General features: G+C 44.6%; 1 pseudogene; it reads left to right on the forward strand.

The window, feature by feature from the left end:
* Window positions 1–20,245: 20,245 nt before the first annotated feature.
* LOC136451239 (protein FAR1-RELATED SEQUENCE 5-like) lies at window positions 20,246–22,479 on the forward strand (annotated as a pseudogene).
* The last annotated feature ends 446 nt before the right edge of the window (window positions 22,480–22,925 follow it).

Here is a 22,925-nt window from a genome sequence, read left to right on the forward strand (position 1 = left end):
CAGAGGAGGAAGGTGTGTGTTTGTGGGGGCAGAGCAGGCGTCGGCATCGGCACGGGTGAAGAAGGGGAAGAGAATGGGAATGGAATGGTGGGCTGCCGCCTGCCTGCTTCTCTTATGGTGGTGGTGGTGGTGGTGGGGGTGGCGATGGCGATGGGCAGTCCATACTCCAGACGGGGGAGAAGCGGGAGCGAAGCTACCCCAGCACTGCAGAGAAAGCAACCCCAGCACTGCAGAGAAAGCAACAGGGAGAAGGAGACCCGACACAAGTGGCCTGTGGCCCTGTGGGAGGGTGCGGGTGAGAGCTGGAGGGCAGGAGTAGGCACTGGCACTCGCCGCTGCCCGCTCACCGCTACAACAAGGGAGGCAGAGGCGGAGGGCGGAGGGCGGAGGCGGCAGAGCGGAGCAGAGGAGCGAGTGAGAGTACTGTACGTTGTGGTAAAAAAAAAACGAGTCGTCGGCATCGGGCGAGACGACGACTTTGACCTGCGTGTCGGTCTTGTTTTCACATTCTCGCTGCCAAAAATCATGTGCCTCGTTCAACGCTTGCTTTGGACTCCTGTCTGTCGGTGACAATGCTTAGTAGTAATTTTTCTTACTCGCTTCGAGGTAAATTTTGTTCGAGATATAAATGTTAATAACAGAGACTATAAATTTGGGCCTAGTTCGTTTCGCTGAAATTTGATTTACGCTGATTTGTTAGAATTAGGATAGAAAAACACCGTTCGTTTGCTGAAAAGTAGTGCCGAAGAACAAGAGTTAGTTAAAGTTCAGCTAGTTTCATTTACACAAATCTTATAATTACATCATCTTGTCAAGGGTCTCCGACACATAAAGGGGCAAAGTGAAACCTAAAGTTCTAGAACATGAGCAATGTACGTACTGTCTGATTAGCGAAGAACATATGTAGACGCAACGCTAGGAAAAAGAACGAACTGATGCATATGATGAAAATTTTGCAAACAACTATGGATACCCTGTCTGAAAATAAAGCATATGCAATTGAAAAGCGGCCCCATGCTCTAGTGGCATAAACGACGTCTTTTTTAACTGTCGGCAGGACTATATGTTAATATACTAGGGAGGTTTTCAAAACAAAGTATAAAATATTTAGGAGAAAATAGAAGAACTTAGTCAAAGAGGGTTTTGCCGATGTAAGGCACTCAAAGCACAAAAATAGACGATGGTTTTTTTGTCAAGGGGGTCTTGTAGTTGAGGTTGCATGTAACCATAGTACGACTAATATAACGTGCCATTAATATTGTGATAACCTAATTCATATGAATCGACCCTCCGGACAACCTCCTTGGACTAAGTACCTTAGTTAGGTTGATATTAGTTGAGCCGTAGTCGTATGTATGTGATGAGCTTTACCGGATTCGATCTAAGATGTCTACCATTGGTAAACATGAGGTTCAATGACGATGGCCAAGATAGACATACCTGGTGCGCCCGAATGCCATGTCGGCATCACGGACGCCACTTTGACAATGGCCTAGATGTATCGAGCAATAGACAGTCAACCTATTTCTAAGCACAATCATCATTTGCAATGCAACAATTTCATGGCCCCATTTACTATGGTAAACACTATGAATACATGAGTCTTGACTCCGAAGAGAAGATTCCCACCTTGTCTATCCATAAACAAAATAGCTAGCCCTCAGATGTTGTGCCAGCTCCTTTCTATTCATGTGGTATGTTGCCTTGCCCGCTCGCGGTGGAGCAACCACGCTTGTTGGAGCGCAACCGCGCATCAACTTACACCATCCTCGTGTTGCACCACCCAAACATGGCAGAGTAGAGGAGGGAGAGAGACGTATATATGCATGGCTACAACTATAGATGTCAGATATCAGTATTAGGGATACCCGACGAAGGGATCTGAGGACCGCGGACGACCAACTCGCCTAGATAATCGAGGACGTATTTCAGTCTCGACCGACCTCGAAGGGACGGTTTCTGCCTCGCCAGAACCCTCGGACACGGGCTCCGTGTCACCCGACCCCAAGGGTACGGGAGCCGTCTCGCCCGACCCTGAGGGCACGGATGTTGTCTCGCCCGACCCTGAGGGAACGAGCCCTGTGTTGCCCGACCCCGAGGGTACGGGAGCCGTCCCACCCGACCCTGAGAGCGCGGGCTCCGTCTCGCCCTACGGGGACCCATACCGCCTCCAACCACTACGGGTCCAAGGGTATGACCCCGGGGTCAAACTTCTAACACCGGGAGGGAAGCATGCATGTCTCGACGTGACCCATGGCCACGTCAGGCCACGCCCAGGGGTTCGCATCGCCAACAGTGATGGATGCGTGGTCGCTGTGCTGTCTAATCCCCGTACGACCGCTGACAGGCACGTCGGCTCACCACGCCGTTCGACGAGACGCGATGGGACGCCACGGCCAGCTGATGATGTCGAGGCATGGCACCAGTGGTAAACAGGAGCCCGACATGGAGCCGTCCCCATCACCATTTACAGCGTCGGCGGGACCCGCGTGAAGGAGAAGAAGGACGCGACGGCCCTGGAGGCCTTCTTCCCCCTCGCATTCCCCCTTTTCTCTTTTTTGCTCTCTGTAACCTGTGCCTTCCCCTTCACCTATAAAAGGGAAAGTGGGACGCCTCATGAGAGGCACGAGCACACGGCTGAGCAGCTGAACAAACTCTCAGCGCTTTTCAATCCTTCCACCAGAGACTTGGGACCTTTTCCCTCTCTCGCCCGTTTGTAACCCATACTACAAACTAGTGCCGGTAACGTGAGCAGCAGCAGACTGGACGTAGGGACATTCAACTCAAACCAGTATAAATCCTTGTATCCTCCGAGCACACCATCCAGCCCAGACGCACAGATACAAATTTACTAGCCGATGATCCGAAACGCCGACAATAGAACACAATTATTTCAACATCTCAACTCATCCTATAAAACAACTAGAGAAAACATGCTACAAACACGATAGTGAATGTTTGAAACAAATTACTTAAGTCGCTTGTTGCACCATCAAAAACATAGGCTACTGCAACATAGGATAACACATATCGATCTCTGTCTCCATGTCTATTCATCTCGGCAAAACAAACTAGCAACTCCAGAGAAAAGAAAAACATTGCAACAGAAAACAACTTGTTTGTTGGTACATCTAGCTACAGTGTCACGACATCCAAAAATACATCTAGATATCCATCTCCAACTCCATGAAACATAGAAAAATCTACTTATGCAGGATAACATGTCGAAAAATTCAATACAACATTAAAAACCATACGCCACAACATCATAGAAATGGAGAAAAAAAACACCCTGAATGGATCTTGGCGAGGAGCTTAAGCCTCGGCGGCACACGCCCATGGCCCTCCGCTCCACAAACACGATCTATCAGCCTGTTCGTTTCGGCTGAAACAATCGTGGATTATTATTGCTGGCTGGTTTGGTGTGAGAGAAAAATATTGTTCCGACTTATAATCCACGATCGTTTACGACCAAGCGAACAGGCTGTATATAAGCTAAGCGAGTGGATATCTATATGCTAGCCGATTAATCTTGGAGCAAGGTGTAATAAGAGAAAGAAAAGTTGGTGTCAATCGGTTTTGTCCTAATAATAAGACACAAAACACTGGGCAACCAAACAACCAAAACTAGACTGGCCAGAGCTCTGCATGCAGCAGGACACTCAAAGTTTAACTAGCAAGCAACCTGCTTGTCAATTTTATTATTGCCACACAAATTAACCGCGTCCCCTCCGCGTCCCCTTCCTTCCTTGCTCGTTCGCACGCACGGGTCCGGGAGCGGACGGACGCGCTCAACGGCTTCCATCAGCTCCGCGCCCGCCATCGTCGGACTATGTCGCGCCGCTTCCTTCCTGGCTCTTTTTTACAATTTAGCCCTTTTTTTGAAAGTTTCTCACAAATAGACCCCTGGTGGAAAGAATTCAGAAAATGGACCCTTAGCTCGACGCCATTGATGCTAGCGCCGAGCTAACACGTCTCGGCGCCAGCGTCCCTGGCACCAAGGTCCTGGGACCCAAATCACGGAAATGATCAAGCATATGATGTTTCCACCGTGCATAGTGTGTGCCATTGAAAATGTGTGTGTCACAAACAACTTCTAGCCCAAAGTTCGCCATCCTCTCGGGTCGGTAAAGACCACAAATGAGAGACCTAGTTCCGATATCACTTGTAGGATCGAGATGGCGGACTAGAGGGGGTGAATAATCCTTTCTAAAATTAATCACGTCGGCTAACCGAAACAAGTGCGGAATTAAACTATCGGTCTAGCCAAGACTACACCCCTTTATTTATGTTCTCTAGCACCTTCCAAAGATACTAATTAAGCAACAAAGGTACCGGGCTAGCTAGAGCTCACCTAACCAATTCTAGAAGCAAGGTCACACAAACCTATGCCACTAGTACTTCAAGCAACAAGGGAGCTCCTACACAAGCTAGTAAGCAAAAGTACAAAGCCACCTAAGCTCACTAGCAATGCTCAATAACAAAGGCAACCAATACCAAATTAGAGAGCGCAATTACTTTGCTACACAAACTAAGTAATGTGACTAACAAGGTTGCACAAACCAAATTAGCCACGCAAGGGAGCTACTTCTATGCTACACAAGCAAGAAGGTAACTAGTAAGCTACACAAGCTAACTAATTACAAGAGCAACTACACAAGTACAATGTATATGAAATATAAATACAAGCTTGTGAAAGGGGATTACAAACCAACGGGAAGAACAAGGTTGACACAGTGATTTTTTTCCCGAGGTTCACATGTTTGCCAACACGCTAGTCCCCGTTGTGTCGACCGCTCACTTAGTGGTTCAGCGGCTAATTGGCATCACCCGCCAAGCCCACACGTCGGGCACCGCAAGAACCTACCCCGAAAGTGAGGGTAGCTCAATGACACGCTCAACTAGAGTTGCTCTTCGTGGCTCCCACGGGGTGAGCACAATGCCCCTCACAAAGCTCTTCTCTGGAGCACCGCACAAGCTTCTTGCGGGCTTCGATGGAGACCACCACCAAGCCATCTAGAAGGTGACAACCTTCAAGAGTAACAAGCACCACTGGCTTGCAACTCGATCACGTAGTGTCACTCGATGCAACCTCATGATGCAATCGTACTAGAATCGCTCTCTCACACAATCGAATGATCACTATCAAGCATATGTGAGATGGAGGGCTCTCAAGCACTCTTAAGCATGGACACAAAGTCCCCTGAGGTGCTCAACTTCCGCCATGGCCGAGGCCACCTTCTATTTATAGCCCCATGGGCTAAGCTAGCCGTTACCCCTTCACTGGGCAAAACTCAGGACGACCGGACGCTCCGGTCTGATCTCAGCGTCCGGTCGTGTGATGCACGCCACGTGTCTCCTGCTTCAAATGTTGTTCACCCAATCTCAACGGTCATCTATTGACCGGACGCAGCAGCTTGAACTGACCGGACACAACAACCCTAGTGTCCGGTCATTTCCAGTAAGGTACCAGACATGACCGGACGCGTCCGGTCGGTCGCTATCGGATGTAGCACCAGTGTCCGGTCACTTCCAGCTACTCTGCTCTACCTGTGTCACCACACGTCACCTTGACCGGATGCACACAGCCAGCGTCCGGTCACTTCCAGCGCCAGCGTCTGGTCGATGACCGATGCCTGCACGCTGTCTGTCACTATTGATCGGGCGCAGGACCCCAGCGTCCAGTCACTGCATGACCAGCGTCCCGTGCATTTTGTGAGACCCTATCTTTTCTGTATAGGGCTCCGGTGGCACCGTCGGACTATCCACACTCTACGGGCGGATACTCCACCGGTGGAGTTTTAAACCCTTCTTACCTCCGTTTCATCACCGAGTTGATCCACATCAACTCCAACTTCATCTCCTTTGTAAATGTGACAACACCACAAAGTGTACATCATCATGTGTATGCGTGTTAGCATTTTCACAATCATTTTTCAAAGGATTAGCCACTCAACTTGCCACACCACTCAATCCTAGCGACGATGCAAAGTTAGATCACTCGAGTGGCACTAGATGACCGATATGCAAACAAGTTTGCCCCTCTTGATAGTACGGCCATCTATCCTAAACCCGATCATCAACTTCTCTACACACCTATGACCGGTGAAATGAAATGCCCTAGGTTATACCTTTGCCTTGCGCATTCCATTCCATCTCCTCCAATGTCCATGCAACACATGCACCAATATGATCAACAATGATATGATCCACTTCATGTCATCATGTGATCATATTGGTTTATCGATCTTGACTTCACTTGCTTTTCACCGTTGCCTTCGTCCATCGGCGCCAAGTCTTACTCAAGCTTCACTGCCACGCGGTCCATCGCTCCAAAGCCTCTGACTTGCCCTTCACGCTTGCAACCGATCCATCAAGCCAAGTCTTATCTTGATCTTCTCCACCTTGATCACATGACTCAATGTCATGTCTCATGTGCAATGAGCTCCTTCATCATCACATGTGTGAGCTTTGCAACATCTCCAAGCCATTTTCACCTTTCATGGCATATGTTGCTCACACGCATGTACCTATGGACTAATCACATGTGTATCTCATATAAACATAATTAGTCTACCTAGGTTGTCACTCAATTACCAAAACCACACAAGGACCTTTCACCGCGCCCGCCGCGCGCCACCGCCGACCCCGCCACCTGCAGCGGCCGGCAGTGCCACCACCGGCCCAGATCGTTGGCTTGACCCACGCCCATCGTCCGATGTGACTCCGTCGACGTCCGCGGATAAGTCGTTGGAAAGGTAAAAATTATAAATATGCAATGTACGTACTTAGTCCGTATTTGTTATTTACTAGTTAATGTGATCTAGTGAGATATATATGTAGATAGATAGAAACATAGATACATAGGTACATAGATATAGTTAGATAGCTACTTAGATATGTAGTTACATATTTAGTTAACTAAATATGATCTAGCTATTTAGTGAGTACACTGTATATATATACATAGTTATTATCTTATTTACTTAGTTTGTAGTTAGAAAGTACTTGTTAGGTACTATCTATTGTCTAGTTTAGACTAAAGGACATGTGTTTCGTTACGTGTTTGAACTAGATGGACAACCTAGTGACCATATATCATGGAGGCACCGTTGAAAGCGATCGCTATGGATATGTTGAGTTTGTATAAAATGCAATCAGTTTGCAACGCGATTATATTACATTTAAAATCAGGCAACGAAAAAAGGCGTTCAATCACTCACTAGCACATAATGTAGCAACATGCTCGTTCAAGACCTATAGGTTGATGTAGTCAGGTCCATATCCCCTCTTCCGTGCAATTAGTTGCCTCTTCTTCAGTTCATCCAAGAACTTAGCTTGACCATCATAACATTCCCACCTACATTTTCTAGTGCTCTGTTCAAACAGAAAATTCTATCATATATGTCTTAGCAAAAGAAATAAAATACGATTTCATATTTACCACAAAAATAACAAACCTCATCATACTCAATCATATGGCCGCAATAATGGCCTACTCCAAGCTCCGAAGGGACTAGGCTATAGTTGGATTTAACACCACATTCGTACATAACAGGAGGTGTGTAACGTCCCGCCTCTACAAGGCCGGGCCCGCTTACATCTGGTAGCTTTTCTAGGACATGGACTACCCTCATAGACCCATACAAATCTTTTCTGCGCACTTTGTCATCACTCATGTGCACCCGGGAAGGACTTCCCGGTTGGTCACCCATCTTGAAATTGTTCTAGGCCAAGCACGCTTAACCTCAGAGTTCTTTAGAGATGGGCTTCCGAAAAAGAAGTTGCAACTTGTTGGTATGAGTATTCTATTAACCCTGTTAAGCCCTGGGCCGGGATGTTACAAGGTGCTTTGTAGATTACCCTTTTTTTCTTCTTTTCCTTAACCCTCCGCGGTTCTTTCAGCCATTGGTTCTTAGGAACATACAACCATTCCTTGTGTATGGAAAATGGACCCTAGGCCCATTTACTTTGGATTTTGGTGTTTGATGACCAACACAACCAAATTGGACTAATGAATTTGCAAGTGTTTGTTTTATAGTCCAACAGGATGCAAGACATGACTTGGACGAAGGCGATGTGATAATCCGATGATCAACACCTTAAGACAGACCTTAGGAGCACAAGAAAAGACCCAAGATATCAAGCAAAGTCCAAGCATGAAGATAGGAACCAAGCCATACGCAAGATCGCGAAGAAACGAGCTCACAGAGGCGACCGGACGCTGGAAGCGCGACCGAACGTTGGACCGGTGGCTCGGTAGACAGGTGACCGGACGCGAGGACCGGACACTGGCGGCAACCGACCGGACACAGAAACATAGCGTCCGATCGAGTACAGTGAGGTTCCAGGCGCGCAAAACTACGACCGGACATGTCCGGTGGTAGGCGACCGGACGCTGGCAGCGTCCGATCGGTGGTTCGCAGCTACAACGGTCGAGACGACTGGACGCGTCCGGTCAGGACGATTCAACGTCCGATCAGTAGCAGTTTCGTGGGAATTCGACCCCAACGGCTACTTTCTCAGTGGGGCTTATAAATAGACCCCCCGACCAGCCATTTGAGAGGAGTGGAGCTGAGGAAACATACCAAGAGTGTTGATACACCATATGAGTGATCTCCACATGCATAGTGCTTAGTGTTTTATTAGGTGATTAACATAAGTGCTTTGTGAAGTGCTTAGGTTGATTAGACCACCGCTTATGCGCTTGCTCTAGGTGTTTGCCTAATGTTTAAGTGAGGTTTGCATACCTCTTGCCACCCTATGCTTGCGAGCACAAGTGTTGTACATCGGAGGGGCTTGAAGTCTTGCGAGATCACACCAACCGCGTTTGTGGTGTGGCCGCCACCGTGTACCGGAGGGAATAAGGCCCGCGGCGTTTCGGCCGGAAGCTTGATAGTGAAGACGGCGGGGAGCATCCGGGAGAGGCTTGCTGAGAGGCACATCAGAGACCCACTTGCGCGTGGGGAAGGCCCGAGGCTATCCACGGAGTTACCTGACCAGGAGCTTGGCCCTTGCGATGGATTCCTTGCGAGGGGCTCCAACGAGGACTAGGGGGAAGCTTGCGCGCTTCTCGATACCTCGGTAAAAATACCAGAGTCATCGAAGGGAGTTTGCATATCTCTACCTTGCTCTTTAGCTTCCGCATTTACATTGATTACTTTACTATGTTTGTGATAGAGATAGCAACACACTAGCAAAACCATAGTTGCACATCTAGATAGCTTATCTATTGCATATGTTTTGCCAGGGTTAGAAAAAGAGGCCATAGTTTAAAGTTAGAATTTTAAGTTGCCTAATTCACCCCCTCCTCTTAGGCGTCACGGTCCCTTCAATTGGTATCAGAGCCGGTTGGCTCATATTTGGACTTTTGGCTTAACCGCCGTTGAGCTGACGCTATTGTAGAGTGGTTGGGATGGATACCGCTAAGCCTCCACAATTTGATGGCACTAACTTCCCATACTATAAAGCTAGAATGGCTTGCCACCTTGAGGCGGTTGATTTGGGTGTATGGAGAGTCACTCGCGATGGGATGAAACCCATCAAGAATCCCGAAAAACCCACAAAGAGTGACGAAAAAGAAATGCATTTCAATGCTAGAGCTAAGAATTGCTTGTTTGAATCTTTTAGCATGGATGTGTTTAACCAAGTGTTCACCCTAAATACGGCACATGAAATTTGGTTAAAACTCCAAAAGCTCCATGACGGCACAAGTAATGTCCGTGAGCAAAAACATTGTCTAGCCAAGCAAAATTATGATTCCTTTGCTATGAACGATGATGAGCTTGTTCGTGATATGTATTCTCGATTGAATCTAATCATCAATGAGCTCCATTCAATAGGATTATTAAAGCTAGATGATGCAGACATCATGAGGAAGATCATCTCCATGCTACCCCAAAAGAAATATACAAGCATCATCACCATCCTTCACAACATGGAGAACTTGAGCACCATGACCCCGGGCATTGCCATTGGAAAGCTAGTGGCATTTGAAATGTCACGTAAGATGGGTCAAGGAGAAGCTTCTTCATCAAGCAAAGGCAAAGCTCTCGCTTGTAGCGAGAAGAAAAAGATGAAGGGCAAGAAAGTTGAGTCAAGCTCAAGTTCAAGCTCCTCAAGTGAAGAAGAAGAAGATGAGGATGATGAAGATTCAAGTGATGATAATCAATCTTCCTCCTCCACCTCCGACCTTGATGAAGAATCAATCAAATTAATCAACAAGGTGGAGAAGATGATCCAAAGGCTCAATGTCAAGGGTGTGCCCATCCAAATTCAAGATCTTATTTTCACCAATCAAAGAAATGAGCAAAGAAAGAAAGGATGCTATGGATGCGGTGAATTGGGGCACTTTGTGGAAGTTTGTCCAAACAAGCCCACACCCAAGACAAAGAAGAAGGCATGCAAGAACAAAGCCCTCGTAACAATAAGGTCATGGGATGATTCTTCAAGTGAAGAAGAAAACCATCACAAGAGGTGAGGTCACAAGCACTCATCATCAAGCTCTTCTCGTGTGTGCCTTATGGCATGAGGTAATGAAAGCTCATCCTCTAGTGAGAGTGATAGTGACGATGATTTTCCTTCTTACAATACAATTGTGCAACAAAATCTTAAATATGCTAAAGTTTGCACTAGTCAACAAAAGAAGCTCAAAACTTTAAAAGAAGAGCTAGGTAGTTCACAAGAAGCATACAAGAATTTGCTTGGACAATATGAAAACTTTGCAAATCTCAATGTTGAACTATCTACTAAAATTGAGCAACTTGAGGCTAGTGCAACAACAAGTGCATGCACAATTAATGATAAGCAACTTGAAAAGAAAAATAAAAAATTAAAAGAAAAGTTAGCTAGCTCACAAAATGATTATCAAAGTTTGCTTGCTAAAATGGAAATCATGTGCAAACATCGTGATGAGCTAACAAATAAAGTTGCTAATCTTGAGGCCGTAAAAAATACCCCCACCAAGGCATCTAAAAGAAATGACATAATTAAAAAGAATGCATCTGCCTCTTGCATTGATTTATGTTTAGACTCACCTTTGTGCAACCAAGCTTATGTTGAGAAAGTGATTGTAGATACATGCACACAAGAGGTTGCAAAAGAGATTGAGCAACTCAAGCAAGAAGTAGCTCGCCTCACCAAGGACTTGACTCAAGTGAAAGGCAAGGCAAAGCAAACCCAACTTCATCAAGATAACACCGTCAAGGGAGTGAAGAAGCTTGATGAAGGACAAACCGTGGTTTGCTACGTGTGCCACAAAGAAGGCCACAAGTCCTATGAGTGCAAGGTGAAGAATAGGGGAGGAGCAAAGAAGAAGGAGAAAAAGCAAACAAGCAAGCTCTCCAACACCTACACCAACAAGGTGGACAAGAAGGCCTCCACGCCTTATCTCTTAAAGAAGAAGAAAAATGACAAGGTGGTGGCCATCAAGGTGAACAAGCAAGCCAACAATGAGGTCAAACGCTTTTGGGTGCCAAAGGAAATCATTTCTAATATGAAGAGCACCAAGAAGGTTTGGATCCCGAAAGGGAAGTGAGAAGTTCGTCGGACTTTGGGGAATTTGGAGACTTGACAAAGTGTGGGTGCATTTCATGGGGTGCATCATGATGGACAAAATCATTGCCAAGTGGGTTAGTGAATATTATGGACCCAAATTCCTCTTCCCATGTTAGGTAACTAGATGTTATTACTTTCAATTGATACATCTTACAATTGGTACATCTTGCAATTAGATTTTCCTACAATTGGTATCTTTAAGCATCTAGTTACTCTTCATGTCTAGGTTTGCATTTACATGCTTAAATATTTTGTCATGCATTCAATAGGTATATCATATGGTAGGCTTGCTCGGTTTCATTATCAACCCTTGGAGCAAACCTACATGGTTTAAAATTGTTTAGGAGCACGGCACATAGCTTGTTTTATAATTAACTATCTAATATGTGCCAAAGTTCAAATTGTAGATAATCTCTCCCAAATATCATTTTTCAAGTGGTATTTTGATACTTAAATCAATGTGCACAAATTTTACAAGTATTCTACACTTGTGTGCACAAATTTAGGGGGAGCTTAATCTACAACTTGGATGCTTTGAGACTAACACTTTTTCAAATGGTATCAATTTTTTTAAACTTATCTCATGTGTAGTAGTCTCATTGTAAGGAAATTGGAGTCCCCGGAGTTAAGCATCATTCTTTAATTAGCATCATCATGTTAATCTCATTTCATATTTATATGCTTTCTCTATGCATTATATAGATTAAACTCTCTTGTGCAATAAATTGCTAATTATGTATATGCTTTGCTTTCTACCATATGTATGCATACATTTAAGGGGAGCTTAGTCTATATGATGTGAGAGTTAAATTTTGTGATCCACTTCATTCTATACACCAAGGATCACGAAATTTGACCCTCCCTTGTGCTACTAATGTCTTCCTTTTCGATGTTTGATGCCAAAGGGGGAGAATTTGAAGGACCAAAGGCAAGCATCAAGTTGATGTCTACAAGTGGTAATGGTCCAAGTAAGGGAGAAAAGTGGATTATGGATTAGACTAAGTAATGGTAAAATTGTAGGAATCCATAATGACACATAGGGACTTTTGTAAGGGCAAGATGGTCTTCGATTGGTATCTAAGTAGGATTTTCTAGCATCATATAACCTTGCCCTTTGCATTGCATCCTATCAAGTAGGTAGTTTTTAAAATCTGTATCATTTGCTTGCTTTGGTCGTGTTGTCATCAATCACCAAAAAGGGGGAGATTGGAAGGAAAATGGACCCTAGGCCCATTTACTTTGGATTTTGGTGTTTGATGACCAACACAACCAAATTGGACTAATGAATTTGCAAGTGTTTGTTTTGTAGTCCAACAGGATGCAAGACATGACTTGGACGAAGGCGACGTGATGATCCGATGATCAACACCTTAAGAAAGACCTTAGGAGTACAAGAAAAGACCCAAGATATCAAGCAAAGTCCAAGCATGAAGATAGGAACCAAGCCGTACGCAAGATCGCGAAGAAACGAGCTCGCAGAGGCGACCGGACGCTGGACCGGACGCTGGAAGCGTGACCGGACGCTGGACCGGTGGCTCGACAGACAGGCGACCGGACGCGAGGTCCGGACACTGGCGGCAACCGACTGGACGCAGAAACACAGCGTCCGATCAAGTACAGAGAGGTTCTAGGCACGCGAAACTACGACCGGACACGTCCGGTGGCAGGCGACCGGACGCTGGCAGCGTCCGATCGGTGGTTCACAGCTACAACAGTTGGGACGACCGGACGCGTTTGGTCAGGACGATTCAGCGTCCGGTCAGTAGCAGTTTCGCGGGAATTCGACCCCAACGGCTACTTTCTCAGTGGGGCTTATAAATAGACCCCCCAACCGGCCATTTGAGAGGAGTGGAGCTGAGGAAACATACCAAGAGTGTTGATACACCATATGAGTGATCTCCACATGCATAGTGCTTAGTGTTTTATTAGGTGATTAGCATAAGTGCTTTGCAAAGTGCTTAGGTTGATTAGACCACCGCTTATGCGCTTGCTCTAGGTGTTTGCCTAGTGTTTAAGTGAGGTTTGCATACCTCTTGCCACCCCGTGCTTGCGAGCACAAGTGTTGTACATCGGAGGGGCTTGAAGTCTTGCGAGATCACACCAACCGCGTTTATAGTGTGGCCGCCACCGTGTACCGGAGGGAACAAGGCCCGCGGCGTTTCGGCCGGAAGCTTGATAGTGAAGAAGGCGGGGAGCATCCGGGAGAGGCTTGTCGAGAGGCACATCGGAGACCCACTTGCGCGTGGGGAAGGCCCGAGGCTATCCACGGAGTTACCCGACCGGGAGCTTGGCCCTTGCGAGGGATTCCTTGCGAGGGGCTCCAACGAGGACTAGGGGGAAGCTTGCGCGCTTCTCGATACCTCGATAAAAATACCAGAGTCGTCGATGGGAGTTTGCATATCTCTACCTTGCTCTTTAGCTTCCGCATTTATATTGATTACTTTACTACGTTTGTGGTAGAGATAGCAACACACTAGCAAAACCATAGTTGCACATCTAGATAGCTTATCTATTGCATATATTTTGCTAGGGTTAGAAAAAGAGGCCATAGTTTAGAGTTAGAATTTTAAGTTGCCTAATTCACCCCCCCTCTTAGGCGTCACGGTCCCTTCACCTTGAAACGACACTTCGCCATTGAAAACACCTAAATAATGAGACATTAGTACATGAACACATATAGCTCAAGATTTGAACACATACACTTTGCACTTACTTCATGCTTGTTTGGGCACACAAACTCCAACGTATTCTCAGGGTTTATCATAGCTCGATCTCCGCAATCGCACAGATGAGGTTCCTCGAGTTGTCTAACTGTGGCTAGGTGCTTCTCCTTAGCCGTCATTGGCGAAGGGTTAGGGGGGTGGAACCCACCGCTTGAAATGCTCACATGTATGTCTCCCTCTAAACCAATCGTCGAAAAGGATGTACATAGGATCAAACTTGTCTGCACCGTCGATCTACTGAAAGAAAAAGCACCTCTCATGGTCCTACACAACGAGATTCCAACAAAATATTAGTAGCATACTTACACAAGTAAAAAAAGGTTAGTGGAAACAATTTCTTACATTAAAATGACTGCATGTGTAGAAGCAACGCGCCGCTGTGTCCGGATGTTTCGATTGAAAAACATGGGTCGGGAAACCACAGTCACAGTTAGGGACAGGGAGGTCAGGAGGGATGGGGGCATCTTTGCTAGACGCGTAGAGGTATAATTCTCGAGGACGACCCCGTTTTCACCAAAACTCCTTCCGAAACATTTCTTGCATCTAACAAAACAGATGTAATTTAACAAACATAAATCAAAACATCACAAATAAATGTCAATGAGAACCATAACTACAATACAACCAATTTTATTCTAAGAACCAAAAGCATTTAACATTAAACCCTAAACCTAGGATTTTCTATTTGATGGACAACAATGAACCAATAACATAACTATATGCGCCTAGATTTGCTAGCTTTTTCCACGCCTTGGCATCATCCTACGGTTGTATAATACATATATTGAGGGATAGAATTAAACCCTAAGTGATGACGATTATTACGTTCAAAAATCCGACTAATATATACCGAATCGATGCGAAAAAAATTAGGAGGGGAGAGATGATACCTTGCTCTCGAAGATCTACGGATTAAATCAAGGTTTTCAAGGTCCAATATGCCGATTCGTGAAGTGGAGAGAGAAAAAATCCGAGAGGGAGGAGTACCGCTTAGTATTATTTTTCTTGTGCGAAAAGATATTCTACCATTATTTAACTGTCTGTCCTTAATTACATATCCATATGCCACCTAAGCTAACTGCGATTGGCAGCTTAATCATTCTCCAACTTATTAATAATTCTACTTATTAAATCGCTTTCAGGTTAATCATATTGGCCGCGGCAGGCGCCAGCCGCCAGCCTAACCGTACACCAGCCTACTAGCTCCGTTTCAATGCAATTACGACGTGCATGGCCTAGCTAGTTGATATGATGTCCCCATCACGAGTTTATTTCTGATCTAGGACCAGGAGGAGTATAATGTGTTGTCGGCTCCGTTACTTTCGTCTCTCGGTGACAGCAGATAATTGACGTTTTACTCACTCCCACACTACGATATCTGCCGAATTCAGGTTAGTTACATCCTTTGTCTCTCAAGTCCCAACAAACGATTTAGTTAACTGAAAAAATAGTATATATAATATAATTATCCACATGGCAGGCAGGACAGGACAACATCGAGGGCTTGCAGGTGGCACGGTCTCTCCTTTATAATTGAGGTCGTATCCGTCGCCTCCAACTCCAATCCATTTTTAATTTGTGATTTTGTGCCCTCTCCGCCTCGCTCTCGTATGTGATCTGGTTAACAATACCATTAACCAGTGCAATATATAATTAATAATGGACCACTCGCAGTTGCAGACGATGCATGCAGATGCTGGCAGAGTGTAATGTTCACCATGTCGAGAACAAGATGGTAATATTCCCTTCGCTTCCCTGCACATGCATGCAATGCAGGCAAGGACGGCGGACGAACAATGGCAGCAGCTAAGCAGAACGAAGCTGCGGCAGCAACAAGAAACAGCTAAATATATATGCACAGTGCTAGTATACCGGATGGAAATGGAATTCAGCGAGTGACGGCCAGAATATTTGCCCCTAACGACTTGGATTCTGCTGCACATGCATGTTTCCCCCTACCAACATGTATAATAAACTAGTACTACTGGTAACTGCTGCACTACATGTGCCTGCGTGTTGTCAAATTTGAACAATTTACATGTTTTTAGAAGGAAGATATATCAGTGGTTAAAGATACACATTGAAGACCATACAAAGTCAAATGTGGCAAATATGTTTGACGCGGCCCACGAGCCTTCTTTGCATTTCCATTTCCGCTCTCGTAGTTCATTATTTCATCTCTACAAATTAATTACAATACAAGCTCTTTGGAGATGGACGTAGCTCGCTAGCCGCTAGGGCACGGTTTGTTTGCAACTGGTACAATAGTACCAAATTAGTGTGGCGTCCAAATAGTACGTGCTGTGCTGTGTTGTTGTTGGTTAACACAATTATGCATATGCCTCATCAGTTATTAATCCGGCCTGTACTGTATATAGGGTACACGCATCCTCCATCGACATGGATTATAATTAAAGGCGGGTGAGGTAGCCACCAACAAGGCGATATGTGCATGCTAGATACTCCTACTACCTTTTTTTTTTAACTATCGTTTCCTACTATAGTATATATATGTTTATAAAACCTGTTAGCTTATAATACAATGCAAGTTAGCTGGGCAGAGTACATATTTCCTCCGTCTTAAAATACAAAGTATCAAAGATTTAAAACTTGTTTTAAATTATAAGGTATTTCGAATTGCTCAGCTCTATCCATACGTACCTACGACCTTGTAAATATCATCCATACATGCCTTTTAAGCACCATCTCGTGCAAAATGACTCGTACAACTGGCAAATCAATAACATGCATGCATGTCTTTTTAGGGCATATTTGGTCGGGCTCCTTCCCGGTTCCGGCTCCGGCTCCGGTTCCTCCGGACGAACCCTACCAAAACGTTTTGTAGAGAAGCTGCTTTTCAATGAAAACAGATAAGTCGGGGCTGTTTTGTGGGTTCTCCAAAATGGCTCTCGCTCATCCGGACGAGCCCCTCAGGAGGAGTCCTGCCAAACACCCTCTTAAACTATGCACTAATAGTAAACTAATAAGTTGACAACCGAACTAAGTACTTAGTGAAGGACAAGTTACTCTTTTGTCAGATTTCTTTTTTATCCTAAAATTACTTGAATACCTTGTATTTCAGGATTACGTATCTTTAAAAGTGATCAGATGAGCAGGTCGGGGGTATTTTTTATGACTTGAGCACAAGTACAGAACAAAAATTGTATTTACGATGTGAGCTCTTTTACAGTGGTTGGGGGTACTTCTGGGTTCCTAAGCAAATTATTAGCTCTAATTATTTTTATGCGTTGAAGGTTAGTATGGTAATTGCGCCTCACCCTCCCCTCCCCCTCCCCCCCATCACCCCTCCTCACCCACGCGCCCCCGAACCCAAACCCCTCGCGGCGACGCCGAAGGACGTGAGGCTGCACACAAGCCCTAGCCGCCGCCACCTCGCCCTCACCCTCGCCATTGCGCGGCACCGCCACCAGCAGCTTGCCCTCGCCCCCGCTCATAGCTGGGAGCCCGTCGCTCCTCCCTCCTCCCCGGCACCCCGGGCTGACGCGAGCGGCCCCTGCAGAGAGCTCGCACCGCCAACATCGTCTCCTCGCTGCTCATCGTCCTCGTCCTCGTCCTCCTGCACGCCTCGCTGCTCATCGGCCTTGGCCTCGTCCTCCTGCACGCCGCGCTGCACAAGGCCGAGGACAACGCCGGTGCCGAGGTCGACCGCTGGTCGCAGCCGGTGGTGGACCTCTTCTACAGCCCCGTCACGCCCGACGGCTACTTCCTCATCAGCGCCAGCAAAGGTACGCCATCCCTGAACCTGTCACTGTTGCTTGATTTATAGATTGTTATTGAGAGTGGGTGTGTGAGTTATATTGTGGAATGTGAATTGCACGATGATTACAATAGATGGTTCCTATGGTAAAAAATGCAGTGAATTTCATAGATACTAGTGGATTTTGTAGTCATGTACCTTCAGGCTGCTACTGATGTCATTGATGTTGGTAAGGATGTAACTGTCATAGAGACCCTGGTCTAAAATCTGGATCTATATTGGTTTATCGTTACACGTAGATGTTTTATTATATTAGTTTTAAATGCGAGATCGATCCATCAATTTGTCAATACCTGATAAATTGGCTACGCTATTCAGTTGTCATTGGTTCATTGTATTTAGCTGCCTTCGCGTTGTGTGCATTCAAGTTCAAAACAAGCCGTTGAATCACAAAGATGATACCACCTCTTGTATTTCAATATTATTCTTGTACTCTGAAACCATATCAGAATGAGCTTAATTATTTTTACAAGAAAATAGTTGACACGGTGCATTCTTCCATGTCTTTCTTTGCATATATTAAATTATGTGAAGATCTTTTAAGAAGTACCAAATCAGTTAGAATTGTCTTAGATTTATCCACTATTCCTGCAATTCATCCATACTTTAGTAAAGCAGTGGGTTTTACTAAATTTGATGAAGGTTCATGAAACCTTGTAGCCCAGCTCCATTCATCAACCTCCTTAGCCTTCCTCAAGCAGCAGTTGTTGGCTGTGAGCACAGTGAGTCTGTGAGAGAAAGAGCAGTTGTAGCCGCTGCAAGAATCAACTAACAATGCCAATCTAGAATATGCTAGCTGCCAAAATTGCTTGTTAGGTGTACCTTGCATGGATTAGCAGAAATCAGCCTTATGTGATCTCCTTCAGCCTGTTCGCTTGGTCGTAAACGATCGTAAATTTCCAGCCAGAACAGTATTTTTCTCTCACACCAAACCAACTAGCAGTAATAATCCACGATCGTATACGATCGTTTCAGTCCCAGCCGAACAGGCTACTTGTGTGTCTCCGGTCTCCGCAACGGTGGATTGCCCAGTCTAGAAGATTGGAGGGACCGGCTGTGGAGGACAGGTAATTGTGGATCAAATTTGCGTCTCCAATTTATGAGCCGACTCTTGTCGGATTGAATGGATCGGTTCATTCAATATGAGTGCATCCTGTCCAATTTCTGGTCTATAATAACTTAAATTACATGATCATGAATTTGTTTTGGAGATTAGATTGTGGTCTGAAACTTGAATTAACTGTTCATTGAATGGGACTTACTCTTATTGATTCTTATCCTGTTGATTGCGTCCCCAATTTATGGAGTCACTTTTATAGATTCTTGAACCAGTTCATTCAATGGGACTGAATGTTGTCTAATTTTTGGAGGTTAGTTTTTTCTATGTGCAAACATGTGCCAGAAGATAAGTCTAGTTTCAGTTTGTTTCTTGAAATTATTAGATTAACTACAAAGCAGTTGAGCCTACAGGTAGGAAATAAGACTTAAGAGATGAAAAAGAAAAACAAAGATAAACGGCTACTGCATTATTCATATCCCAGAACTAAATCCAACTAGAAATGGATTAAGACTACATAGGAAGCATAATAAAAAAGCAAGATCAATATATGTTGAAAATCGCTGACATGTGTACTGGTGTGGGCATTTTATCTTCTTTGAGTGCAATAGTTTTAAGTTCTAACTACAGAACAGTACACATCTTTTCTGAGCATCAAGGATTGGATCTACTGTCAATAACATAGTATAATGAAGAAAGCAACGGTTTGTACACATTTCAGAAGATAAATTTACTTTCAGTTAGACTGTTCTAGTGTAAGCTCCTTGTGATAATATTTTTTCTTCACATCTCTATTGTAGAATCAATATTTTTTCCTCTGAATTCTGGATATGCATTCTGATATGAGCACTTTGATGACAAAGGAATTTAGCTGCACTCCAGTATTGGCACCTAGTAGGAGACTACTGTCTTGTTTTACTGAATTTGATGAAGGTTCATGAAACCTTGTAGCCTAGCCCCATTCATCAACCTGCTTAGCCTTCCTCTTTACTTTCTTTGAGCTCACTCCACTGTTTTACAAAGGCAGTCCTTAAACTTGTCCTTGTGTGGTGCTATTTAGGTTTCTAAACCTCTTAAATTTGTTATGTAGAATTTTAATTTGTTTAATGTTGTTGATGGATACAGGAGAAAATGCCAGATCTTGAGTCTTTGCTGGAGTACAATGAAATTGTCAAGAAGATATTTGCTAATGAAGAAGAAGGATTTCAGTTCTATAACAACTACGGTTTTGAGAAAGGATTTAGTGTGAGGAGAAGCTATTGTGAGTGGGACAATGGCCACAATGAGATGACTCTTCAGAAGTTCATTTGCAGTCGTCAAGGTTTCCATGAAGAGAAGCAGCTGAAGAGGGCGATTAAGAAGCGAAAGCCGCGGAATATTACCTGTGTTGGATGCCATGCTAAATTTGTGATTGCACGAGATCAGATCATAGGGCAGTGGTATATGAAGGATTTCATCGATGAACACAACCATCCGATGGCGCCAGCAGAGCTTACTTGTCTGCTACGTTCACATAGAAGAATCAGCGATGAGCAGAAAGCTGAGATTGTGGAGATGGAGAGTTCTGAAATCCGCAAACACAAGATAATGGATATTTTAGAAATGCAGTATGGTGGGTATGATAAGGTTGGGTGTACAACAAGGGACTTGTATAATTTCTGCCATCGCTATAAGGCGGAGACAATTGCTGCCGGTGATGCTCAAACAGTCATCAGTTACCTGACGGAACTTCAGCGCAGAGATCCTAATTTCTTTTTCAAGTACATGGTTGATGGGGAATGACACCTGAAGGGAGTATTCTGGTGTGATAGTCAATGTCTGCTTGATTATGAAGCATTTGGTGATGTCGTTGTATTTGATAGCACCTACAAAACTAATTGGTACAACCTACCCCTTGTTCCTTTTGTTGGGGTGAATCGCCATCGAAGCACAGTTATTTTTTGATGTGGAATTATTTCTTATGAGAATATTGAGTCATATGTGTGGTTGCTGAGTATATTTTTCGAGGCCATGATTCAGAAGCATCCGGTCTCCGTGATCACTAATGGAGACCTTGCTATGCAGAGAGCAATCTAGCTGGTGTGGCCGAATTCATCGCATAGGCTCTGCATATGGCATATTGAGCAGAACATTGTGCGTAATCTTAAGAATAATATTGTCAAGGATGAATTCAAGAGTTTCCTTTATGATTGTTGGTCCATAGAAGAGACCGAGAGAAAATGGTAAGAATTTTTGGATAAGCATAAGGTTACAAATAAAGAGTCATGGTTGTATCAGATGTATGATATGAGGAAAATCTGGTGTGCTTCGTATCATGCTGGTAAGTGCTACTTAGGACTGAGGAGCAACCAACGGAGTGAGAGCCTAAACTCTAGGCTTCATATGCGTCTAGATCGTAAAATGACACTGCTTGACATGGTAAAGCACGTGGAGCACTGCCTTTTAGGGCTGCGCACAAGTGAGGCAAAGCTGGACACTGATGCATTGCAATCTGAGGCATGCACAGGGCCAGATGCTTCAATTATTGAGATAGAAGTCGTGAAATCGTTCACTCCAAAAGTTTTCGCCACGGTGCAGTTCAGCATAAAGGCAGCCAAGAAGTGTTTTTCGATTGACATTCTAGATGGCGATAATATGAGTGAGTATATTGTTGGCAGGAAGGATAAAGGAGATATGATGTACTATGTCAAATGTCAATTTTGTGATAAAGACAATCTGAAGGAAATTTCTTGTTCTTGTGGTAAGTTACAATCGATTGGAACCCCCTACTCACACATCTTCTTTGTATTGGACGATCAGGATGAAGACAAGCTTCTAGACTGTTGTGTTTTGAAAAGGTGGACAATGGAGGCGAAGAGTGTATTTCCTCCGAAAAGGAAGGGCACAATGTATGACTATTCTGAAAGCCTATAGAGGTACCGTGAGCTACGCAATATCAGTCACGCTGCAGCCTTCGCAGCATCTCGTTCACTTGAGTCATATAAGCGGCTGAAACACGTTCTACAGGATGAAGCTACTATGAACCTGCCAAATGGAGGAAATAACAGAGGCAAGAGGTATGGTACGGTGCTGCCACAAGCCCCGGATGTTGATTCTGTAGCATTCATTAATTTGCTGGATCCCTTGCATGTGCCTGGAAGAGGGGCCCCGAAGAAAAATTTGAAGTCAATTTCAAATACGAAGAAATCTAAGGTCAAATGTAGCCTGTGTAAGGATAAGGGTCACAATCGGCGAACATGCTCCATGAGAAAAGAGGTAGTTCATCTAAGTTGAAAACCATCTGCGAGGCATGTGTAGTTATGACTGATGTTTGTCCTCTTCATTTGTAGGAATCAAAGCTCCTTGAAGATGTGCTTGATATATGATTTGCCAATGATGAGTTTGTTATTGCCTATTGTTTATAGATACGTTGGTGAACAACTTATGATTTTCCATCATCTTTGCAAATTGACATGCTGCAATTTTGCACAGCTGAAAACTGATAGCTTAATTCGTAGTGCCAGACTGATGTTCGGATATATGTAGAGATGTGCTTTGTAGTAGCCTGTGTTATGTCGTGGTGGCATGGTGAGGTAGCGGTTTCTCATTTGTTTCAGCTCTTTCAGACTATGTTGCAAATATTTTTTCTGGATGTTGCGTATGTTGTAGTGACTATACACATATTTTACAAACGTATGTTCCAAATATTTCATCTATTTTAAACGTATGTTGCAACAAGTTCTTTATGTTGCAAGTGTTTTATGAGTAGGCGCTCGAAGCAGACGCAGGCAGAGAGGCGGTCCCCACATGTGCGGGAAGCGAGGCGGGAGGG

This window comes from Miscanthus floridulus, chromosome 5 (genome assembly GCF_019320115.1).
Source record: "Miscanthus floridulus cultivar M001 chromosome 5, ASM1932011v1, whole genome shotgun sequence".
Taxonomy (NCBI): domain Eukaryota; kingdom Viridiplantae; phylum Streptophyta; class Magnoliopsida; order Poales; family Poaceae; genus Miscanthus; species Miscanthus floridulus.